The 6135-nt window shown below is 49.5% G+C and overlaps 1 protein-coding gene across 1 annotated transcript in view; it reads right to left on the reverse strand.

Moving 5' to 3' along the window:
* The window catches only part of HSPA12A (heat shock protein family A (Hsp70) member 12A), a 52094-nt gene extending 46998 nt beyond the window's left edge, over positions 1 to 5096 (reverse strand). The window contains exon 1 of the mRNA XM_041415660.1: positions 4972 to 5096. The gene's annotated coding sequence lies outside the window, so the exon portion shown is untranslated. The remainder of the gene's footprint in view (positions 1 to 4971) is intronic.
* Positions 5097 to 6135: the final 1039 nt, after the last annotated feature.

A 6135-nucleotide genomic window follows, 5' to 3' on the forward strand; every position in this document is an offset into this window, starting at 1 on the left:
ACCTTCAAGTGCCATGACAGTGCATGCCCAGAGACCACAGTGACCAGCCAGAAAACCAACTGCAGATTTACACTGTCACGGTGACAAGCCCCTGGCACAACCTTCAAAGGAGCTCCTGTGGCTAAAACCCTAACAGGACCATAGCTGAGTAAGCAAGAGAGCTCCTACAAAAGGTTGATTTTTGAATGCAGCACTTCCACAGTGCCAATACTGAAAGCTTTTGTAAGTGGCATGCCCTGCCGTTCTGATTACTGCGAGTGCTCTACTCAGGTATCCATGGAAACTTGAGATAGATGTTAAATTTGTTGCATCTGTTTGCCATCAGGGAATGGGACTAGTTGCCAGCTAGTCCAGTCTAACCACAGGTATTCTGATCTTTAATCATGGAGAAGGCATCAAGAGTCCTCAAATGATGGTGAAACTGACCGAATGTCACATTTCCCAAACAATGATAAAAGGAGGTGCAAGGATGCACTGAGGAGCTGTTATTTTAATGGTGTTATTATCTCTCAAGAGAGAAAAATATCCCAATCCCTGTAATGAGGAAAGAGACACCCAAATAATCACTCTTCCAACCTCACAGGGAACAGGAAAAAAAAAGCAAGCATGGATGGAAATGCACAGAATATTGTAGGGACAGGTGGACATAGAGTACTCAGGAATGTAAACCCTTTGAGAAAAACTGCTTCAACCCTAGAGATTGGTCCTGAATAGCACTGAGAACTAGGGATGTATTCAGAAATGGACAAATTGAAGTTGTGTTCCCAGATCATTCCCTCTGGGCGAAGGAAGTAGCAAAGGGAGAATAATTTATCTCTGCTTCCTTCCCCAAGGAAACTAGTGCAGGTTGGGCAGGCTCCTGCAATAGGAACTGATTTTCTTCAGAGAGAGAATGTGAATTAACTCCCTCAAATGATACGGAATTGCTATTATTGAACTACATTCACATCCACACTTTTCTGGACTCCAACTGGTAATGATTACTAGAAGTCTCTCTCAATATTGCTCAGAGAGTGCATCTGCAGAGCACAGCCTGTGAGTGTTGAGTTAAAAGCTAAAAGCCAAATCCTCTCCAGGTCTACCATTCTTGCAAATTTAGGTACCCTTGGAACTGATCCATGTGCTCAGAGGCTGCAAACCTGTAACAGAGCTCCTGATCTGGGCCAGGGAGCACCCATGACTCACAGGGGAGTGGAGAGCACTGAGCAAGGGCAGGGGAGCACCAGCACAGCTCACAAAGCCACTCTGGTGCCCTTGACACACCCTGTGCAGTCCTGGGTGAAGAACAAAGGCATTCTAGGCCTTCTGGCCACCATATTCTGAGGAGTTTCGTTTATTTATTTGCTTACTTCTTAGAAATGACCGCATTTTCCTCTTCATTTACATGAAAACGTTTCTCAAATCCCTCTGAGACAGCCTTTGAAGGAATTTCCTGTTTTAATACTGATTGCTGACACAGATCACCACTGCCATACTAATTTTAAAACACTGCAAAGTCGCTGTTTTAATAGCAGTTCCAGCAAAATTTTAAACTTGCATTTGTTTATTTTAAATGCATATCACTATGATTCTTAACAGCACAGCACACGGGCCAGAGCTGACACATTTTGAATAATGAGAGCTATGTAATGTTCTTCCAATATCAAAAATGTGCCTGGTCACTGAGAAAAGGCAGATTGGATGTAATGACCCAGGAGCCAGGACACTTGTCACAGCGAGGAAGATGAAGCCTGCAGGTCTGTCACAGGCATTTCAGATCACCAAGGCTCAGCCTTGGCAGCAGCATTCCCTCAGTGCAACACCAACATCTGTGACCTTACAGCACCAAACAGCTGCACACTCTGCAGTGGAACATCTGTGAAGCAAGTGTACCATTTACAGCCACAGCCCATGGACATCAGAGCTCCCCCTGAAACAGACTCCAGGTCCTCCTGGCACCGCTCTCACCACAGCAGAAACACCAACCTGATGCAACCTGGAGCCTCACCCATCCTTCTTTTCAACCAGCCAGAATATTTAATAGAAACGTGACAAGTGCCATACAAAACCTCAGTAATTATGTAAGAAGTCATCTGTGGATGGACAAAGTTCACTAAAGCTGCATAAAGAAAATATAAACAGCTAGTTCACTGAAGAAAATTTAAAAAAAGGAACAGATGCAAACTCCCCAAAAAGGTCATGCTGCTTCAAACCAAATTAAGGTCATGACTGTACTCATGCTCTTAATTGAAAGTAGCATTGTTTGCGTGCATTGTTTTTTACTCCTTTCACATTTTCTGGGAGCCAGCACAGCTTTTTTTAAAATCCAAAAAGCCAATTTGCTTCTTCACAATACCTACAGACTAAAACATCCACAGGGAGAAGTTTCTAAAACCATAACTGGTATGCTCTTTGAAGTCAAATACTTGTGAAATCCCATCTGACACATCGTCAAAAGGCAGAACCAATTCAGGTAGAGAAAACTGACACAATGGGATCTTTTAATATTATTGTTTTAAAGTAAAAAGTATATTCTTAAGATTTTTTTAAGAAACGGATGGTTGCTTTGTGCATTTATAGAGAGAACAGGTGAAATCATAGTAGAGGGGAGCAAAAAGGAATTCATCCCTTGGAACAGCTTGGAAGAACAAGTAACTGGAAATTTTAAAATACTTGACCAGATCTGTAACTTTAAAAGGAAAAAATGAAAAGAAATCCAGACTTAACTGCAACAGCAGATATGATGTCCAGAAGGGGCCTAAAAAATTTCAACAGCATTGCCGTGAAAATGGGAGAAATTGGCCATGGCAGGTCACATCAACTCAACCAACAAAAGAAGCATTTGGCAGAAATAGAAGCACAAGATGAGACACCAAAGCAAAACATATCCTAAACCCTGACATGTTCATGAAGGGATCAGGTCTTTTATAGCAGAGGCAGCATTCTGGCCGTGCTGCACAGACCTGGCCTCCCAGAGGCTGCTCTAACTTGAGCTGACACCCAAGGCTGCAGCATCCTCTCCCAGCTCCTGGTGACAGTTGCATTTGTCAGAAACCCTGGTCACTCCCTGCAGACCAGGATAAAGCCCCTTTACCCAGAAATGCATCAGCTGAAAATGCCTCAGGACAGAACAGACCTCTTGGGGCCTCTCTACAGCTGACTGAAGCTTTGGGGAGACTTTGCAGGGACAGATCTGTTGAACACCAGGTGCTGTCCCCACGGGAGTGAACTAAACATTCAGACTGAAAGCTTACAGGGTGCCCGTCATGAAGGAAAACTTGTCAGCTCAACCAGCATTACCCAATTACAAGCCAAAGGCTTGAAAAATGCCAGAAATCAGTATAATTAGAAGCTTTACATGCAGTAGCTCCTGGGTATGAACAATTTCGCTCACCAAGCTGCAGATACCGCAGTGCTGTGCTAAGTGGAGCTATAAAGATGATGGGCAGGCACTGCATACAGCACTCAGCTATTTTACATACAGACATTTCTTTTATGCATTGTACTGTGCTGCAAGAAGTGGCTGCAGCTTCAATACTGTCAATACAACACACACTAAATCACACTTTATCCCTCAAGCCTTTTTTTCCCCTGACAGTCTCCGCATTCCAGCGCATGGAAAGAACATAAAGATTTCTGGCATCACAAATCATTGCTTTACTACCTGGTCTTCTGTCTTCTAACCAAATCCCTCCTGCACAGATTCTCACTATGTCACAAGTTACTTCATTTCAGTATTGCATTGCACCAACCTTGCAACTTGGCAGAAAACAGAACGTGATACCCTGTCATCTGAAAGACAAATGAATCTGTCAGTCTATTCTTCCCTTTGTCAGCTGCATGCTAGAAAATTGTTACAGGTTACTTCAAACCAAACAGACATCAGAGACTTCATTTAGGAAGCATGGAGAGAACATTTAGATGGGGAGGGGGAAGAAGCCAGTAGAGCATCCTGAAGATCCACCTAGTTTCTAAGTAGTATTTTCTGGTTTAGTTTGGGTTTTTTTAATGGACACTTTATGGCTCTTTTATTCCACTTACACCGAAATTAAGCTATGTCATTCAAAACGCTCCCCAAATCCTACTATAATCAAACTTAAACTTTTAAGTTTCCTCACACATTTCTGCCAGCACCGTTGGCTCAGCACTGCAGTTTCCTCAAGCCTTTGCAGCACACAGTGAGGAAGAAGGCATGGAGAGATCGAATGAGATCAGGCTGAGTCTGCATTTCCCTTAGGGTTATTCACCCATATCATTTGTATCCTAGGAATCCTCTTCCCTCCCCCAGCTCCCTTCCCACAAAAGGAGAGCCCACCCCGTCCTGCAAAAGGCTGTGTTGTTTCCATCGGGCAGTGTAACCCCAAACGGATCAAACCCACAGCATCCTTGTTTCAGGCAAAACAAGATTCAGCTCATCTCGGGTCAAGTCTGCAGAATCGGAGACATGTGGGCCCCTTAACGTGGTAAACCGGCACCGGTGGGGGTTTCCCCCACCCCTACACCTCGCTGGTCCCCGGGGCTGCGCCAGGATGCTCAGGCGCTCAGTCAGACAGCGCCGTCTCTCCCACCCGGCTGCCAGGTCTTTCTTTCCCAGTGCATCAGGCTCCTCGCTATACAGGGGGGCTGCCTCTATGGCAGCAGCAGCCCCCGAGCTCCAGTCCGAGCCCTCCTCCCTCTGGCCGCTGCTGGGAAAGGGAGAGACCCCGACCCGCGGGGAGGACGCGGCCACAAAGGCCCGTCCGGCGGGGATGCCGCGCCCGCCGCAGCGCCCGGCGCCGGCCGGCCCTGCCCGCGGGGCATCCCCCGAGCCGGGCACCGCGGGGCCGGCGGCCCGGCCCTGCCCTGCCCCGCCTGCGCGGCCACAGCCGGGACATTGTCTGCCGCCTCCCGCCTTCCCCCGCTCCGGACGGGGCTCCCTCCGGCTCCAGAGCGTTTCCCCCCACGAGCCGTGGCCGCCGGCAGCGCTCCTGCATTGCGGCGGGGCCCCCTCACCTGCGGCACCGCTCTCCGCCTCCGACATGGCCCGGTGCCGCCGCGCTCGCCGGGGCACGGGCCGGCGGCGGAGCTGCGCTGCCCACCCCGGGGGAGGCTCCGCCGCTTGCTGTAGTCTCCGCCCCGCTGCGCCTTCCTGCGGCCGGTGCGGAGCCGAGGGGAAGAGGCTGCGCGCCCGGGCCGGCGCTGACGGGCTTCCCGCGCCGGCTGCGGGGCTGCGCCGCCCCTCCCCGCCCCGCAGCCGCACAAGGAAGGCACCGGCGGGGGGGCCGCCTGCGACTGAGGGGCGGCCCGGCCCCAGATGCGGATTTCACGGCCACTGAAGCGGAAAGCCCTCCGCGGTGACAGCCGTAGAAAGAGACCCCTGCCTGTGGCCGGAGGGGACACCCCGGCTCAGCCCCGTGCGCCGGGAAAGGGAGCTGGGGTCCTGCAGGGACGGAGCGTGAGAAGGCTGCGAAGGTTACCCCAGCTGCTCCCCCGCTTGTCAGGGGTGTAGGCACAGCTAAGCCGGACAGGCAGAAATCGTGGACGGGTCCCCTGACATCATGCTTTACGGGGTGGCTTGTACGGTATGGGATTCTTTATATTTGTCTTCGGAGTGAGCTCTCCCACATGGTTCTGCAGTGCTGTCAGGCCAAGAACTTCTTGTTTGCACTGATTTTTAGCTGCTTGTCTCCAGGACCTGGGAGAGAGACACCTCTACTGGCACTTGATCCATGGTGAAATTTAAGAGTTTTCCAAACTAAGTAAGAAGCCTTTACTAGCACAAGAGAATAAAAATAAGGCTGGTATCCTCCTGCAAACAATCCTGAAGCCAGAAAATATTTTTCCTCTTGTCCACCCGTGCTTCATGGTGTAATTCTCCTTTACTTTCCAGCCTCAGCAGCCATTCATCTTTTGAAAGCAGTGCTACTATTTCACGTGAAATAAATAAGGACGTTCACTCCAAGCACAGCCTCAGTCCTTGCTGACTCCTGGGCTCAGGAGGTCACTGGTATTCATGACAGGGTAAAATCCACACAAAGTTCTCCCAAATCCTCTCACCAGAGCTGTTGCTCACACAAGGTGGGATCCCTGTGAAACCCCTGAGGACCAGGGAATTCTGAAGCAAAGCCCCTGGCACTGCCGGTTCCTCTCAGCATCTCCCTCTATTTGTTCCCTGGT

This window comes from Onychostruthus taczanowskii, unplaced genomic scaffold (assembly GCF_017590055.1).
Source record: "Onychostruthus taczanowskii isolate IOZ18803 unplaced genomic scaffold, ASM1759005v1 scaffold5, whole genome shotgun sequence".
Classification (NCBI taxonomy): Eukaryota; Metazoa; Chordata; class Aves; order Passeriformes; family Passeridae; genus Onychostruthus; species Onychostruthus taczanowskii.